This window comes from Corvus cornix, chromosome 1, assembly GCF_000738735.6.
Source record: "Corvus cornix cornix isolate S_Up_H32 chromosome 1, ASM73873v5, whole genome shotgun sequence".
Classification (NCBI taxonomy): Eukaryota; Metazoa; Chordata; class Aves; order Passeriformes; family Corvidae; genus Corvus; species Corvus cornix.
In genome coordinates, this window is record NC_046332.1 from 26,396,266 (window position 1) to 26,415,502 (window position 19,237).

General features: G+C 38.8%; 1 protein-coding gene across 3 annotated transcripts in view; it reads right to left on the reverse strand.

Moving 5' to 3' along the window:
• COL8A1 (collagen type VIII alpha 1 chain) overlaps window positions 1–19,237 on the reverse strand; it is a 123,531-nt gene that overhangs the window by 57,609 nt on the left and 46,685 nt on the right. For all 3 annotated transcript variants that reach the window (XM_039559424.1, XM_039559409.1, XM_039559416.1), the window contains exon 2: window positions 12,363–12,489. The gene's annotated coding sequence lies outside the window, so the exon portion shown is untranslated. The remainder of the gene's footprint in view (window positions 1–12,362; window positions 12,490–19,237) is intronic.

Here is a 19,237-nt window from a genome sequence, read left to right on the forward strand (position 1 = left end):
AGGTTTGTGAATCCCATTGGCATCTGATGGAAGACTAGAGGATCTAGCTTGGAATATAAAGCCCTTTAGCTCAGAGGTTGCTTTCTTATTATACATTTAAAGTGCATAAAGAAGTATTGATCCAGGACTGAACAGTCAAGTATTGTTGGGTTTGAAATATTTCCTAGAATTTTATGCATTAAATCAACTCCCTCATGGAATAGAGTACGTGTGTGCTTATGCACAGGAAGTACTTTTACTCTTTCTGTTGTCTCTCATAATTATTTCCTGCCCTGTCTTGTATTTAGCAGCAGAGGTAGAAAGACAGGTTTGTTTCCTTTCTGAGGATACTTTTTTTTTTGGTCTGGCTAAGAAGCGGCTCAGAGCAAAAATATGTTGGCAAGTCCAGTGACATGTGAAATCAGTCAGAGATCAGATGAATCAGCTAAGGAATTAACTGCAGAAATAAATTACAAAATACTAAAGCATCCTCACTGCTGCTTTAGCTGTGTTTTTGCCTTGGAATCTTTCTATTAGATATTCATAAGAAAAGCAGAATCTGAGTTCCCCTATGAAACCAATAAAACAAATGTGAAGTATCACATGCAAATTTACATACAGCTTAACAGAAACACTTAATTTGAAATATTCAAGAGACCTTGCCATGGAAGTGGGAAACTGCTTTAAGAAACCATATGTCCTATCTCCAAAATACAACAACTGTAAAACTTGGATGAAATCATGGGATAAAACCAAAATAGTTTAAAAGGAAGGAAAGAAAGAGAGACAACAATTGTGTGAGAACAGGCTTGGAGTTCAGGTCTGTATGTTTTTATTTCTTAAGTTTTTTAGAGAATTTGCGTCTCAAAATAAAGAAGAGAAAGCAGTGTATCTGACATAATACATCTTCCTGATTTGAGTGTACTGTTTGTGTAGCATGGACAACACAAAGAGGGAGTCTGAACATCATGCAAACTAGCACACTGCTGTCTGGGCAAATTATTCTGTATAGACGGATTGTATTAAATTAAATACTGTCACTTGTGTCAAACTCACTGGACGAATATTACTACATAACGTGTAAGCTTTGGTAATTTAAAGAAAGCAGATACAAAGTTGAGGCCTTCCTTCCCTGTCAAAAAAAACCCAGGGTTTCTTTTTCTTTTAGAGAAACTTGACAGCATGAATGGGGGGTGAAACAAGTGGAAACAGTACCTGCTAGTAGCACTGCATATTTATTTTAGCAACTCTGAGGTGGCTGGCAGAGCTTAAGTGTCATATCTGACAGAGAAGGGAGACCAAGTGTTATTAGCCAGTATGTTTGCTTTGTGTGGGAGCTAAAGTCACTGGAATTTTTCCTTAGAGGACTTGACTGTGACCTCCACAATCAAAATGTGCCCTCTGCTCCTCACGGCTAGGTGCTGTCAGCAATCGTTCACACCCAAAGAGTGGCAGTGGTTTGTGCAGCTGTGTGCAGAGCTGGGAGGGCTGTGGTTTTTGTGGCATTGCTAAAATACCTGACCAAGCTCTGCAGGCCGAGCTGGTGCTGCAATGGACAGCACAAACAGCAGTGAGCTTTTCATCAGCTTTCATGGCCTCTACTGCTTGCCACAAATTGCACTTCCAGTGGGTTGGGTTCCATGATGCAGAGCAGCTAAAGGAGCTGGGATGAGGCAACATCCATGAAATAAATGGCATGGAATATCAGCTGAAACATAAATGGAAATGGTTTATGTCAAGCTGGTGTCTGTTGGAAGACCCATAGTGACAACTGCTTAGCCACAGAGGTTTTCAATTGCTCTGTTGAAAGTAAAAGCCCCAAGGCTTATTAAAGAAGGTGGTTCATGCACATGTAGTGATAGAGAGTCATGAAGCTGCCCACAACTGAGTTAGAAGTCACTTGCCTTACAAGAATTCTGTCTGGTGAACAAAGATTCTTTTGCAGGAAAAGGGAATGAACCAGCTTGTGATCTGTCTCTGCAGTGAGTCTTTCCAGGAACAATATAATTGTGTTAAAAAGAAGTTATTTTAGATGTGACAAAAATACTATAAACACATTACAGTTTGTTGTATTTACTTGATTTCATCTCTTCACTGGACTGTTTCAAGGCAATGCCATCACTGAGCTTGGAAGCTGCTGCAAAGTATTTGTGAAGATTCTTGATGTGCTCACTCAAGGGAATTTGGACTTAGAAAGCTTTTTTCCTCTGCTTTTATCAAAGTAGTAGCTCAAGCTGTGGAATCAGAATAATAAGAGGAAAAGAGGAAATGTACCTCAAGAAAATGTTCTTCCTGTGTTCTAAAAGATGATGGCTCATTAAACAGACTTCATCTGTTTCGCTAGGGTGCAAATCAAATAGCTTTAACCAGCGTTACATTGCTCACCCACGTATCTGTTTTATACCTACCTATCAAACTGATTGTGGTGTGTTTGGGGATGTGTGCTGTCTGGGGTTTTTTTGTGGGGTGTTTGGGCTTTTGGATTTTGCTTTTTTGTTTGTTTTTCTGATGGTAAATTCCTAAATGAGCAGACACACAAGTTCTTTGATTCCTGTGAATTAGGAAAAAAGCAGCTTTTCCTTTTTGTGGGTGGGAGTGGAAATAGTACAAGTGTCTAAAATTGCTCCTCCTTTCAATTTTATGCGCCTTGCACAAGTGCTCACAAATACATGATTGTTCTCATGCTTATATAGGAGAAAAAGCCTGTGAATCTGATTTCTCTCCCCTCTGACTCTTCAGGGGAACTATGCTTCTTTCAGTAAGTTTTATGACTGACTGTGCATTTGGTTGAATAGCTGGAAGTACTACAGACAGTAACTTCCATGCATAGCTCTAAGGAAGAGGGTGTTCTTTTTTTTCTTTTTCGCAGTTGCTGTGACTGTTGATTCAATAAAAAGTATTTTTTCTTTTAATCTCATCATGAATATCGAGTTGATCTTAGTCTTTGCAGTGTTACTGTACTGTCTTTGCCCTGAAGCTACTGCCTCGAGCGCTAACAGGAGGAGGCTTGCCCAAGCTGCAGTCCTATCCATAAACATAACCTTCACCACAAGTGGATGGTTGTTCTTTACTTCACCTCCTGTCAGGGTGCAGATTCAAATGCAGTTTAGGATACCTTATCATTTGCTGTCAGAAACATTCTGTGGCATGGATGAAGCTTGCCCACTCAAATGGGACAAGTTTTCCATTGCTTTCCCGGGAACTGCCTTTGTACAGTTTACTAGGAAGGAATTAATTGAAAACCTAAATTTACCACCAAATGAAGCAGCACAGATTTGCCCAATGGAGCTTCACTGTCCCTTCCCAGGGAGTGCATCACTGAAGCAGGAAGCATTGTGTGCTGGTGGGACCAGTGATTACTGTGTTGCGAATTAATAATAATTCAGCACTGCAAAATACTCTACATTATTTTTTCCCTCTTTTTGAAGTAACAAATATATATTTTTCTACTCACTATAAACATCTAACTTTTAGCATGGTTTTTTTTCACTCCGGGTTTGCTTGTCTTTCTCCTAATTAACTTTCACTCCTGAAATTAATGCTGCTGAAGTAAGCAGCACCCAACACAGTTTCAGTAAAACATAAAAGAAAAGGAAGACACTGATTTAGCTCTCTGAATTTTAATTGAGGTAAGGTCCTGATGCACCTTTTCTGGCTCTACCTTTTTTTTCTAAAAGAGTAGCAAAAGATTTATTAAAATTACATTGCCTTGTATAAGTTACAAGTTCTAGATCCTTTCCAGATTTTCACAAATTACTTGTAAAACTATTTCCTTTTCTCTTTTGGATGCTTTAAACACCTTCAAGAACAATTACATTAGAAGAGAACTGTCAAAGGGATTCTGTCAGAGACACTAGAACAAAGTGGGGCTGAGACAGTTTGTAGGAAATAATACTCCAACTTTGCTCTTCCATTTGTAATCGGCATAAATGTGTCAAAACAAAGGACACATCCAAGAATATTTCTATCCCTTCAAAGACACAGAACAAATTAAAACCAAATTCTTTCATCATTTTTGTTTTATATTTGGCCAGTCTTTTGAGTTAGGTAATGGAAACTTAATCCTTCCCTGCTGCAAACTGTTTTGCAAGACCAATGACTACGAAGTCCACCTGCTCAAATCTGAAGAACAAAAAGATATTTAACATTTGTTGTTGTTCTAAGAAAATATCCCTGAGTACTCTGGCAAGGCTCTTTCAAGACAAAGCTAAACCTCTAGTCCAAGAATGATATTTATCATGACCTGTTGTACAATGTAGTCATCAAGGTAGCAGACTTGGACTGCTCAGGTTGAAATGCTGTATTACTCAATCTGACAAGCTTAACACTTCCACTCAGCAAACCACACTTAAATTCCTGTCTTGACATGACTCTTCAGATGTCTAAAACCCTTAGGCCATACTTGGCCCGTGGTTCCTTAGGAACCACCAGCTTTTGCAGGAATTACAGAGGGATCTCTTCACAAACACGCGTCAGGATTTCACGATGCTGAGTCTGCGCACAGCCTGCTGAGTGGAAATAAATCTTTTCCCACAACTACTGTGTCAATAACAGAACTGCTTGGAATGAGTTGCTGTGGGCTACTGTGTCTGTAGCATGAGTGTGAATATTGTACCTGTATGTGATACTCTGAGCACAGCCATCCAGTGCAGATGGGTTTGTATTCAGTCACCACTGGGCCAGTATTTTTCTCCATATTTTTCTGTATTCCTCAGGCCTCTTTCTTATGTCCACATATGTAAAGGGACAAATCACTAGTGACATAGTACTTATTTTTCACTGCAGGATGTTCATTCAGCAGTCCTCCTATCCTGATCTGGGGCAGTCAACCTTTGGTTTTAATAGATACTCTCCCCTAAGTTCATACTGAAGAACTGGAAATGTTCCGAGGTGGTTAAGTACCCTTCAGATGCATCCTGCCAAGCTAGCACACAAGGACCAGTCAATAAAAGGAGCCTACTAGAATGTTCTCCTAAAATTGTCTGCTATACGTTTCCTATTCCTATTCCTGCTGTATTTTCTATTCCTTTTCCTATTCCTGCTTTGGAATATCCTATTCTGGGAATATCTGTTCCTGTAGGCAGAGTGTCCCTTCTGGATTCCTGAAAGGCCCTGGCACTAAGGAGGAGGAAGAACTCTTGAGTGGAAGATGGAATAAGAAGAGACAGGAAATGCTTGATTGAAGACAGGGAGGATAAACCTGCCTGACAAAATGTGCCAGTATGTGTCTAAAGGAAATGCTGGAATCTCCCTTCTCAAGGGGCTTCGAAAACTAAGCATTAGAAAATGTACTGCAGGGAACAACACTGCATTGGCCGGAAAATGGGATGGATGATCTAATTATTTTCCATCTTGCCTAAGTCGATGAATAATCCAGATCTCTTTAGCTGTTCTTTTTCTCACTAATTTCCAAAATATTGTAAGCTGGGAATTACTTATTTTGAAAGAAATCATATTAATAATTATTTCTTTTAATCCATCAGGTTTGAGGGTCAGCATATTCTGTAACCTACTTTCCAAATTTGTAGCTAGGTGTAGTACTAAGCTCAGGCAGATATGTATAGATACAGCTTGTTTCTACAGTGTATATTTGCAGAGTTTTGGGGGTAGTCCTGCTCAGCTGTTTGGTGGGGTGGTATGAGTAATTCTGTGCAAGGAAACCTGTAAAGTTTGCATGATGATCTTTGAAGAGACTTGATGTAATTTCCTTCGTTCTCCCGCTACCACAAATTTTTCCTGATACAATGACAGCAAGTGTCCCAGTATTTATATGGATGTTAGTCAGCCTGACAAGCATACACCCACCTATATGTCTCTAGCAGGCTTGGTAGTATTCATTCATTTAATAAGGGAACAGAAGCATAAAGGATATTTTTGCTGAATTGGCAATTTTCTGGGTTTCGTTGTGCTGTTCAACCTAAAGGTTTCAGGTGATTTATTTCTGTAAAGAGCCTTCATCTTACATTTCCCTTATTTTTCTAGCCCAAATACAGTGTAATTTGTATTGTTTCTATGTGACTTTTGATTTTACTTCCCCATCAAGAAAATTTTATCCATAGGCACGTGTACGCTTGCATAAATATTAAATGAAGTATCAGGGAGAGACTTAATTCTGTCCTCAGTGTGAAAAGTATTACATTGCTTTAACTACAGCCATTCCACAGACTGAGACAGCTGAATCAGGATCTCAGGACACATACACAGATTAGATAAGCAATGTGGATGTCTCTTACAGTTAAACAGCAAGATTGTAAGTTATTTAAGACAGAATTCGTATAGCTCTATCCTTGAGTTCAAAGAGCTAAGCAGTCTTCAACATGTCATTACTTCATAAGCAGTAGCCAGTTTATCATCCTAACTCCTATATTAAGGCATGTATCACCAGTGTGTTTTCACACAAAGGAACCAAGGCACACAAATAAAAATTGTACTCAGACTTACACAAGGAGCAGGTGGCCTTGCTGCTGATCAGTGAAGTATTCAGGGAAAGTTATGTGCCTCGAGATTGTGGCTACACATCTTGCACCCAGGTCCTGCACTTGGCACACATGGTAACTTGACCCCAGAAATGTCTTGTTTCATAATTTACTCAATCAATAAGATACAGCTCATTCTAAAACCAAAACACCAGCATTAACTTTCTTTTAGAAGAGATAGTATCAAGAAGCTACATCCATCAACGTATCTACCTGTAAAGAAGAGAACTGATTGTCTTTTGGATCCAAGGCATTACAATGACTTGTTTAGGATAGACTTTCAAGGCTGCAGTTAATGCTGAGAGCCAGTTACTTTTGCTAAAATCATAAAATTGTTAATCCCTTTGTGAATCTATTATGGAGAACTTGTATTAGTCATCACAATAAGAAATTATTTTGGAATGTCCAAGCTAGAATTTGTGATGCTGTTTAGTAATTTGAGAATATGGTCTTTCATTTAGCTCCTGCCACAGTGAAATTAGTACAACACACTCAGAATGAGAGCATCCAGCAGTAACACAGCATGTTCTTAACCAGAACAAATTTACTGTGAGCCAGGGGTCAGTCAAAAAAAGGAATAGGAAGCTTGCAGCTCTCTTTGTGAGTGTCGATAAACCTGTCCATTAACACCTGTTCAGCAGTTCTCTATGTTGCAGCAACACTTAAATGAAATATCAGTCAATTTAAATTTAGCTTGTAAATTCCTGTCCCATATGCCATAACTGTTCATTACTCAATTATTTTGTATATACTGTAACTCTTGAAATAATGTTGTTTTAAATAGTTACAGCTGGAAAAAAATCTTGGGTTTAGGACAAGAATGGCTAAACTAATGAATAGTTGATAAAAAAGTGAAATAAATCTTAATTCATCATTTACAGTCAGTAATAATAAAGTTTTACCTGGAAGAGCTAAAGGGAAATAAAATTGCTGAGTCAGTTTCAGCTCTGTCTAACACTTGTCTAAATTACTGAGCTTTTTCTAAGAGACCTGACTGATGTTGGGATAGTCCTTTGGGCTGGGGAAGATTCTTCTTTTGAACTGAAAATATTTTCAGTCTTTTTAAACTTCCTACTACTTTTGTGCAGTAGATGTTTAGCTATCCTGAAGCACTTCAGTAAGAACAACTCAATTCTGTTTGGTCTCAAAGTAAATGAATTTGAAAACTTGTGCCTAGCAACCATAACAATAAAATGCTATTGGTTTGGGTTTGGGTTTTGGGGTTTTTTTAAGGTATTATTTTTTCAGTAGCACAAATTTAAGTTTGAATATGTGATAGAGGAAGTGATTCTTCTTTTTCTATTAAAAAAATTATCTTTGAGGCTAGCCTCACTCTAGAAAGGGGAAGTTTTCAGGCTGTTTCAAGCTATGTGCTTGAATCTTCAACCATTTTGACAGTCTTATGTATTTTCTCCCTGCCCATGCAAAACCAGGAATTTCTTATTGAGGATGTGATTGCAATTTCATTGAGCTAAGAGGCTTTATTTGAGTTTAGATTCAAGCCCTTTAAAAAGGTATTTACCCTAAAGAATGTGCAGAACCTTTCTTAAAATATGCTTATGATTGCCAAAAGAAAGGACTTTTAATGTATGCATGTGAAATATTCAATAGAAATGACCTGCTGCTCCAGCTCTGAAAAAAGACGGTACTGAGAAACTTTGCCAGATGACACCAGGTCGTGAAGTGCTTTGTGAGACATGTCTTGGCCTGTTCTAGTTACTGATGAAACTTGCTTTCCATTTCAGTAAGGCCAAAATTTCACGGTTGGATGATGCCCTAGAGATTATCAAGAACACTAAGAAAAATTTCCCATCACCTCTGATTAATTACCCAGAATAACAAGTGTTCCCCTGGGCCACATTGTCTCTCAGCTATAGATAAGCACTGCTATGTGAATTTTAATGAAGTGCAAACTCTGCAGCAAGCAGGATAAATTCACCACTGCACCATGTGTTCCTGTTGGCAACCTGGCAACATAAATCTAGAATAACAGTAATTGCTCTCTAATATAGTAGTGCTAAGAGCTTTAAGGTTACTGATTCAAGTGTATTTTGAGGTGGGGAGGATGAAAGTAGGGAAGAAACACACTAGAAGTGCTTCAGTGTAAATTAATTTAATATCTAAGAGTTATTTGTAGAGGAACTCGTGGAATATTGTCAAGAGCGTGAAATCCATGAAAAATCTCCAATCCTTTCTACAGTATGAATAGTGATTTTTTTCTTTTAAAATATTTCTTCTTTTAAATATTTTTTCTTTTTAAATATTTCTTTTGATATCTTTCTACCAGTTAGTGCATTTAAAGTATTTACTAATGTTCACAAGAATATGTGGTAGGTTATCCAAAACAGATGTGGTTTTTCAATTAAAATAAGGTGCTCCTTTGTTATAATCAATATGTTACAACATGTAACTAACTCATGAATACCATGATTACATCAGGACAGTACACTGAGAATTATTCTTAAAGGTTAGATGTATTGGTTCTTCTTCACTTGGTTAAACAAAGTCATTGCCTTTCCCAATATACCTTGCCTTGCTTATATTCTCACAACTGAAGGAAAAAAAGGTATTTGTTTAGCTATGCAAAGAAAAACTCATTTGGATGTATTTTTGTTTTGCCAATTCACGTGTTTCAGTATCTTTGTCCCTTCTTTTTAGTCCTAAGCTGAAGAACTGCTTTTCTTAAAATTGGAGTGGCGGGTGTACGTGTTTTGAACCTTTTTTTCTTTCTGTTACTTGTATAGAATGCAAGTTTGAGAGAGCTGGAATAATACAGACGCAAGTGTCTCTTAGAAATCTGCATAGTTTCAAAATTTTCTGTAGGCTTGTTTGTAATCCTCCAACAAGTCCTCTGTGAGTAGGGAAGCATAGTTTGTCTCATTTTATAGATAGTAAACACAGAAGTGGAAAAGCTACACAACTGTAAAAACAGACAGATGGTCCCTAATCTTTGGTATGAAAAAGGATCAAGGGTGGTGGTGGAATAAAAGAACAACCCAAGCAACCAAACCAAACCAAACAGAAAGAACCCAACCCCAAAAATTGCCAGAAAGCCTATCAGGTTTACTACTGAGTTTATCCAGGGAAAAGCTTTGATGATTCACAAGTGGCTCTTGAGCTGCCAGTCTTTTCACTTTGCTTGCTGTGCATGTAGTGCTGCCCATCACCTGTTGTTAATTATAACATCCTATAAATCTAGTGTTAGAAGACCAGCAGTGGGACACAGTGCCTGCCCTGGCTTAATGGACACTCTAGGAAAAAAATAATTTTTCAAGAATTTATTCCTGGACCAGCTTCTATGAACTTGGCATTGTCATGAACTGATACCTCTATTAAGAAAAACACAAGTGAGTGCCTTTAAACAAATAAGGTGCTGGCTTTGTAAAATCATTGTGGTTTCAAGCACTGTATCAAAAAACACTATGATGGGAAGCTATCATTTAATAAATCAAAATAGCTTGCTTGGTAATAAATATTTTTCTTAGAAACCACAATATTCTCTTTTCTATGGATCATATGACTTTCCAGTTCCTGAATTTTTTCACATTACTGGAGTAACAAAGGAACGTGGGAAATAACTCTGCATGGTGAAATCATTCTGTTAAGCTGTGCCTACACTGTGGTTAGAACAATTTAAAAATGTGTGATTTCAGGCATAGGTGATCAAATTCTTCCCTTTTTCAGGTAGCCACAATTTGGCTGAATTGGGCAGTACTGCCTTTCTGCGATGAGGAAAGTGTTTAGTTTTGACTAAATCACTTAAATTTCATTTCTCTTCTTTGTATTCTGCAAAGGGGTGAGCAATATTTCCATCTCACAGTATGGGAAATAGTTTCTTGCCTCTATGGGCTCTGAGCATTAAAAAAACCACAACAATCTGAAGAAGGCCATGAATTGTTGCTATTGACTCTGTTCTATGTTGGCTGCTGTTCAGGTAACTTCCACTTATATTGATAAATCAGCCTTTGTAGTTAGCAGTAAAAAGAAAGCCAGTATTTAAAATAAAAATAAACATGGAAGAAACTGAACAAAGATGTATATTTTGCTGTCAGTGACAGCAGCCTAAATTCAGATTTGGTCTAGACGCAAGTCCTGTAAAGACTCGCACATAAATAACATCTATAAGAAATATACTCTTGCCTTTACACAGATGTATTCTCACATGCAGAATAACCTGCTGACATAAAATATCAAATTGACTGGCACCTATCTATTGACATTACCAAAGACTGTCAGGTGGTCCTAAATATTTAGCGACAGACTTTGCTGAAAACATATATGCACTTTCATACTTGCATGTATTTGTATATCAATTCATACGTAAGTGTCACCTGAAGAATACAAGTAATAAATACTTCTGTAATTAATACTGCTCTATGCAAAATCCCTCAAGTTCTCCAATGGCTGCTAAGAAAGGCATAAAAAAAGTTTATACAAAGTCTGAAGATTCACCTTGTTTTACTGGAATCCCTTTATGATGCACTTCTCATGCAAAGCCACTGTATTCTTCCATTTTTTGGTTCCACAATTATTCAGTGTTCTGAATTTTTGTGTTCCTGGGTGTGAGATTCTTTTTCTTATGAAGTGCACTGTGGATATGGATATGAATATATTTGTATAGCTTCAATGACTTACTGGCTCTGCTCGCTGGTAAAAATATGGTTTTTATTATCCTTAAAACTCCTGACTCAACCTACTTTGGGAAAGTTGAGCTATATTGTTTCTTACTGTCCACATGACATGGTGTGCATTCTAGGTGAGATCCAAGGTACTGTACAGTGGACTCACATCAAAAGAGAAACTGTTGCAGCAAACCTTGATTGGAAGCTGGAATGTAACTTAAGGAATATTAATAACAGAAAGTTACTGAAGTCAGAGTTCTTGCTTTAGGCAAACAACTTCTCAGTGGTCCAAAGTGCTGGCTTAGGAGATGGATAGGACAAAAATTGCTGAAAATATGTAAGAAATATGAAGCCTTGGGAAAAAAAATAATATTGGAGTATCATTTGTTTAACAGGCAGGCTTTAAATGACCTCCGTGTTGGTTACTGTTTTGTAATGGAATTTCATTACTTTGAAAGCAAATGTGGAGCCTGTGGCAGCTTTGTTGGATATAAGAATATATCTATCCTCTAGCTGATCTTCCTGTGCTCCTATCTCTGCATTTTGTTTCTTTTTATCTGAAGTGGTGATTTTATGACAACCCATTTAAATCTTTAGGATTCATGTTAATATACCATGAATGTTGTGCAATGCTATTAGGGCAATGGACAGAAAACTGATTGATTATTGATATGCCAGGAAAGGAAGAGATACTTTCTGAAAATCTTTTTTGCATAACTTAGTTCTGAAGTTAATTACATCTCTGCATTCTTCTGGGTGAGCCTCAGAGCCACCTGCTTAGTTTGTATTTTTTGACTTAATTCTGCAGCTGAGTGCTTTCCTGTCTGCATCCTAAGCTACACGTTCCTGTAACACACTGTGCCTGCATCAGCCCTGTGCTGTGTGCAGTCCCTTTCTTGAGGGAAGACGTGACACGGTTCACCAGTGACTGGTGGGCTTTCAGAAAGGCTGTTTTCCTGCTGAGTGAGCCATGTTTATGAAGTAGGCCACTGTAGGGAAGCCCATCCCACTAAGCAGAAACTGATCTCAGTTTGTGTCCAAAAAGAAGTTGATGTCCTCGGCAAAGCCTCCCTCTCTCAGAATAATACCCTGACATCTTCTGCCTTTGTGAATGGAGAAGTTCTAATCTCTAGCTAGGGGTTAGCATTCTCATGTAGTTTCTACCCTTTGTCTGTGAAGATTTTTGACAAGATAGATCCTTTCCAATGGCAATATTTTTTCTCGGGACGTATTAATTGCATTGTTTCAGCATTAGACTTCTTCATTAATTATGGCAGAAAATTACCTCAATTTAATAGGAGAGTACTTCACTATACCAATTCTGATATCCAGGCTCAACATCCAGTAATGAAGAGATCGTAACAATGCCGAGTATCAAATTTGAAGGATTCTGACAATCTGCATTTTCTTTTCTAGAAAGAGAAAGAAGTAAGAATGTATGTTAATAGCCTTCAAAAAGGCAGGAGAGCAAAAAGATACTTTATACTTTACTTGAATAAATAAGCTACAGAGAGTTTATTTTATTTTTCTATTTTAATATTTTTTGATGTAAGGAGACATTAATACATGAAATAAACATGAAACAGCCCAGGAAAATTGCGTTTAAAACTGTTGCTCAGGTTACAAAGACACCATGAAAGGCTCACATTTTGGTTTGTACTATTTTTATGAGTAGTATTGTCTGCATTCCTCCACTATGCTTTGGTGCAGCTCTGTAATTCACAGAAAACTATTTGTTATTTTCTCACTGGACTACTTTGTATATTACAAAGGATCATTATTTCTAGTTGTACACAGCTGATTTTTCTCTTCTCAAGAGCAGTCAGTTTCAAGCTTGGTCAGAATTTTGAACAAGCAAAAGCCAGAAAGATGAGAGAGAAAACTGAAATACTTCAAGGTACCATGTAAACTCTGGTTTATCATAAAATACCAGACAACAAATTGCATCAACCAAAGCCTAAAACCAAAGTAGTTTTTCCCCTGCCTCATAAACGAGTAACAGTCGACAGCTCTGGAATGCACACTCCTCTCCCATGAAAACATTTTTCCGCTCTGCCTTTTCCAAAACTCAGAAGTTCAAAGCTAAACTACTACATGTTATAAAAGAACAAATTTACCATGACACTTAAACAAAGACATGAGTCAGTGTATTCAGATTTCTTGAGGGAGGAAGGAGTTATGTTTCTTGTTAAGGCAAGGTTTGCAGTAAAGAAGTTATTTTTATAGTTTTATATATCTCCTTATAATTATTTATTCACGCAGATGTTCTGTTTTACTGCACAGTTAAAGTTGTAATTCATGCCCTTTTTGTAATGGATATATTAATTGAGGTTTACAACATTTCTCCTCAGAAAGCAAAATATTAACATCCTCCTTAAACAACTGGGCAAATGCAATCACAGACATTAAGAAATTTGGTTCACTATTATTTAGGACATCCATGGCAGTCTGGGAACCTCAGCAGTTGCTCTTTACTCTGAAGAGTGCTACTTGTGTTCTTGGGAATGGCACAAGTAAGGTGGCCAGCATACATGTTAACAGCAGAGACAAAATGAGATGGCTATGGACTGCTGTGGACAAAACAACTTATATCTGGAATAAAAAGCACGTGATTTTATGCCCTCTTAAATGTGAGATGTAGAACATAATAGACTAAGCAGCTGAATTGCTGTATGTAGTTTTTAAAGCTGTCTAGGAAACTTGGAAAACCATTTCCATTTATTTGGAACAAGTGGCTGACTCATTTGTCTGCCTTGAAAAACCTCTACGACTGTTCCTGACTGAAATGAATATTCTGAAAGTCATTGCTTTTGTGAAACAGGAAAGAAGTACAGAAAGTCACAGAGCTCCTGTTAATACTGAGCCTCACTGAATGTAATATCGATTTGGAATATGTTAAAGGATGCAAACTTCTAGGTACTGTGGCAGCTTTAATGTGTTCACTCATTCAAGCAGATTGATGTGGCCCAGTCTTGTCCTTTGTAGATACAAAATTTGGGGTAGCTAGGTCAAAGGTCTGCTCTAGATTCAGACCTTTGACACTGAATGTTATATTCAGTTATATTCAGTAGGATGGAACCAAAATCTGAAAATCCTTGAGCATGGAAAAAGCTGACATATCAAACTGTATCCAACAGCCTATGCACACCCATCAGGATTCAGTTTTCCTTTATTAATATATAAAGGTTTATTAGGTCAGTCTCTAAAAGCAGTGTTTAGCAACTGTAGAGACAGCATGCTCAAATTGAGGAACACAATTTTTTTCCTTCAAATGCAATTTTTTTTTTTGCCTGGCTGGTTGCTTTACCTATAGTCATAAGTTCTCTTTAGCCTTTTAAAAATACTATTATATTTCACAGGGGAATACGGGGAGGCTTTAATGCAATTAATAGAAAGGGGGGTTTAAACTTTAACTTTCAAAATGGCAATGTTTTGGTTTTTCATTTGTCCATTTTAGAGGCCTTTAACAAACTGTAACATTGAATTTAATGTTGGTCATGAAGGAGATCGTCTGTGGCAAGTAACATTTCTAATAAGGGAGAAGTCACAGTCAGTTCTGTTGGATGCAGGCATATCACACTGGTGACAATGGCCAGAAGCACCAGCCAGCTAAAGAGGGGAACCTGCATTAAGTGGCCCGCTGGGTAGATGAACCATGTTTTGATAACCTTCGGAATAAGGACAAAGGTGAACTCTGAGAGACAATAAACTCATTTAATTTTCAGTCATCATGTGTTAAAACTTTCAAAGTCACTAAGAAAGCAACACCAGAATATAAATGTCATTGAGCAGTAGGGTGCAATTAGGAGGCAGTGCCTTGACAGAAAGAGAGCAGCTGATTGGTAACAGGCCAGTGGTAGCTGTGCTCGTGTGTGCAAACAAGGGTGAGAAGGGGTTCACTCCCCCCTTTCCCTGGAGCCAAGCACAGTCCTCACCTGTGCTGCTTTGTTTGGCTACATGGGCAACACAGGCAGCAATGCCTTACATGTGCTGCAGCAGTCAGAACCACAGTTTGGGCAAACTCGGTACCAAGCAGTGTGGTAAGGATCACACAGGGCAAATATGTATTCCCTTGGCCCTCGCTTCCACCTCCCGCGTTACGCAAGTGAGCAGGGAAGGGACTTTCACCAGAGGTTAGGAAAACTGTGATTTATAATAGTGGTGGCAGGTGCAACAGGGGAGATTGAGGGACCAAGGGAGCCAAGTATTTTAAGCATCTGTTATAGGCCTGTGCCAGATGCAGGATACCAGACAAGATGTGCCATTTGTCTGTTCTTGAATGGAATTTCCTATGTCCCTAATACCAAGCAAACTCTGTTTATTTATAATATAACTACTTCTGCTTTTGTAGAGATGATATACAGCACATTTCATCTTTTTACTTTCACAATGATATTTAAACACTTAGAAAGTTATTTATTTAGCTGTGTAAATTCAGTCAGGAGGGTTTTTGCTTTGTCATGGGTGGATCTGTAAAAGCTGGAAAACTACCCAGTTTAGGAAGGCTGCCTTGTGCAGTTTCCAGAAGTACAGTTTTCTCTAACACTTGTCTGGGTTAAAAATGGGACTCAGGTTCTTACAAGACCTGTGTCAGGCAGTGATTTCAAGTGATCGTTTGCACAGCACAGAAAGAATAATAATTTGGGAAATGCTGACTGTTCTCTCCTGACAGTGGATTTTCTTCCAATTCTAAGTGATTATATTTAATAAGTAATTCCAATTATTTCCCAAAGGAATAAGCAGGAATTTCTAAGCAAAACATTTTCTCAGAAAATGTCAATTCAAAGCTACAGCTTCCTAGTGGAAATGCATACATTGGTCGTAAAAGGAAATGTCTCCCATTTCTTGGAGTGCATTTCTTGACAAATTTTGACAGAAACACAGTCAATGAGACCAGTTATCTGTAGTTGATTATCCTACCTTTAAGTCCCTGTGCTACCTTGTTAATACAAAAGACATAAGCCACAAATTACATTTAAGACCAGGAGAAAAAGTCAGTGCTGATATATCTAGCTCTAAAAGGAAAATGGAACAGCCCCACTGTCCCAAGACCTGGACTCTAGAGTAAGCCAGTTGCACGGAAGAGTCCATCTTCTGCATATCAACCTTGATTACTGTCAGCACCCTTCCTGTCACCACTGGAATGCCTGTTTGCTGTTGCTCCAAAGGCACATCAGGCTGGACTGTCAAACCTCCCAGCCTTTTTCATGGGCCCTTTCTGGTACCTCTGCTCCAGCGTCGCATCTCCCAGTCCTTTACCAGCAAGCTGTGTCATGATTACCTCAATGCTCTCTGAACGAAGATCTTTCTTTGAACTGTTGCTAGATTTTGAATTTACAGGAGGTGACACCCAAGACAGACTTCTTGACCTGGGCCCTCAGTTGACCCTAGCTTTTACACTGAAATGCCTTGGTTTCTCTTGGACAGAACAAGAGAATTTAAAATAAACAAAAATCTGCAAGATGGAAAAAGTGAAAAGTTGTAGTGAGAAATTTACTAACACAACCATAAGGCCCACAAAATAACTAATCATAATCCAAGTTCCTCCACTGATAGTCCCTCTAACATTTTAGGTCACAAGGTACATCAAAGTATGTGCGGTTAACTGCCTGCATAAATGTGCTTCAGGAGCTCATCCCTTCCTGCCTCATTTGTTCTGTTTGTAAAGCTGTGGCTGTATTATTAGACTGCGGCAGTGCTCTGAAGTCCAGCTTCTGTCAAGATTTGTTGTTACAATAATTGCTGCAGCAGATGTCCGAAAAAGAAGCAGCCATTCACCAATCAAAGTACAACCACAGTCATCACTTGTGTTGTGTGCTATTGCAGGTATAGAACCAACAGAGCAGAAAAATGTTCACACTTGCTTCTAGATGTAATCCTCTGTCAGGAGAGTATCTCCCTTCCCCCCAAAGGTTTTTCCAGTACACTTTGCTGGTTTTAGCTGTAGCTAGAAAAGATACAGCTGCGTTTTTTGGCTTATACAGCTTGAGCTCAACATTCAGCAACAGCTTAGTCTGAGCTGTTTTACAAAACTATTTTTCTGTAAACATTTTCATTCAATAGTTACCATGCAATATCTATGCTCCCTTAAAACACACTAGTGACTGCGTGCCTTATCTTTGTATTGCCAAACTGGTCAGATACTTACTTGGGAGGTGGTCTGAAAGCTGGGGACAGAGGTGAAACAGAGAGCACTTAATGAAAGCTGGATTCTGACATGCAGTCCTGTGACAGACAGTCTGACAAGCTGCTGCTGAGTGACACAGAGAGCAGCATCTCAACTGGCAGCTGAATGAATATAGTCAGTTTGAAGAAGAATTTTTAAGTTAGCCTTTAGCTCATGGCTTTGGAAACTGCCATTTGCAAATGGACCTCACACAAACAGAGCATAAAATAGAGGATCCAGGCTGGGGCTTGGGGGTTTTGCACACATTTACACTTTCAGGTACTCAGGTCCTTGCCTGAGGTTCAGGACAATCATAAATGTAGTTAAATCATGCCGTGTACAGAGGCTGCTTTAAGGACGCTGCTGCTTCCCACTGAGGTAAAGTCCGGCCAAGAATAGCATGTGTTTCCTCCTCTGCATCTAGCACAACTGCGGCTAAGTGGTTGCTTATGTTCAAAAATGAATGAAATATTCAATGAAAACAAGAATCTTCACTGACATGACCGCTGCTTCTTAATCGTTACACAGAATAGTGTTGTCTTGCCCAAGCGTGCCTGGCTCTCTACGAATAATGGAGACAGGACAGTGTTTGGATAGCTGCTGTTTTTCTGAAGAGTGGGGAGGGTGTGCCTGTTTTGGGGGCATGTTCACGAAAGTTTTAGCCCAGAAAGAAAGAGATACATCTGGAAAGAGCATAAATCAGGTTGCCAGACTCTGGCGCTGCTACTAGAAATAATTCTTTCTCAGGAAAGTACCAAAATGTGGCTGTCTGGTTTGCCCACAAGTATCCGGGCATTTTTCTTGGCAGGCATGGATACTGGCGGCTGTTTGGCATTTTGATTGCTGCCCCAACTAGTGTCTATTCTTTCTCTGCTGAAGATGGAAGAATACACTTGTGGTTAAATCACTGGCCTAGGGATTAGGCAAAGTGGGTTCTGCTCAGATTTTAGTCTGCATCCTTGGCCAGGTCACTTAAGCAAGAATTTTGAGAAGTGCTCAGCACCCACAAATGGGATCAGATTTTTCAAAAGCTTTCTGCCTCCACCGAGGCAGTGGCCTAGATGATCAAAGGAAATTCTTAGAAAATCTGGCTGCAAGTGTCACTGTGAGAGCTACTGGGTGCTGATCACTCATGAGAATCTGGTTCTCATTGAGGTGCCCGGATGGGAATCAAACTCTCCATCTCGCTCCCATGATGATGGGAAGACACTTGAGAATCTGGCCAGGAGCAATCTCTGGAAATGCTACACTAGCAACTTTCTCTGTGCCTCAATTTCCTCTAAAATGAGAGTGATGTTGCCAGGGTTCTTGTAAGGATAAATTTATTAACCTGCTGTGTGTGAGGTTCTTGGATGCTTCTGCAGCCAGAAGAGGGAGGTGAAGCATTTGTAGCATAGTATCTTTCCAGACATACCAATCATCTGCATAAACAGGAGTGTGTTAAAGTGACTGGAGCAAGAGTCCAGGAGTCAGCTTTGCTCTGTGTATAATTTACAAGCCTTCAAGTTCAGGAGCTGCCGCTCTGTGTCTCAAGCCCTTGATCACGATTCAGGGCTTCACCATGCTAGGGGGTGTAACATACAGATCAAAAGGACTCAGCCTTAAAAACCCTTGTGCTGAACAAAGTGGGGCCAGGAGAATACATTGTTAAGAAATGATGAAGCTGTTCCGTTCAGCTGTTTGCCCTCTGAACTCCCTGCCTGTTGAGTACAGTAGTTTTATAATTTTCTTTCCTCACATGATATTTCTTTCCTCACATCCCACCCAAGTATTTGGTATTTCTGGGGGGAGTTTTGAGGGTTTAGAATTTTAACTCTACGGGACTGGTTACTCTTCCTATACTAGATAACCACATACAGTTGTATCTTTTGCAGGTGGGTTTTTGGATTTTAAGACCCAAGAACATTAACTTCAAAATGGACCTTTTTTCCTCCCCTTTCTCCTTTCTCCTTTTTTTCCTCCTTTCTCCTTTTTTAAAACTCACAGTGGCTTCA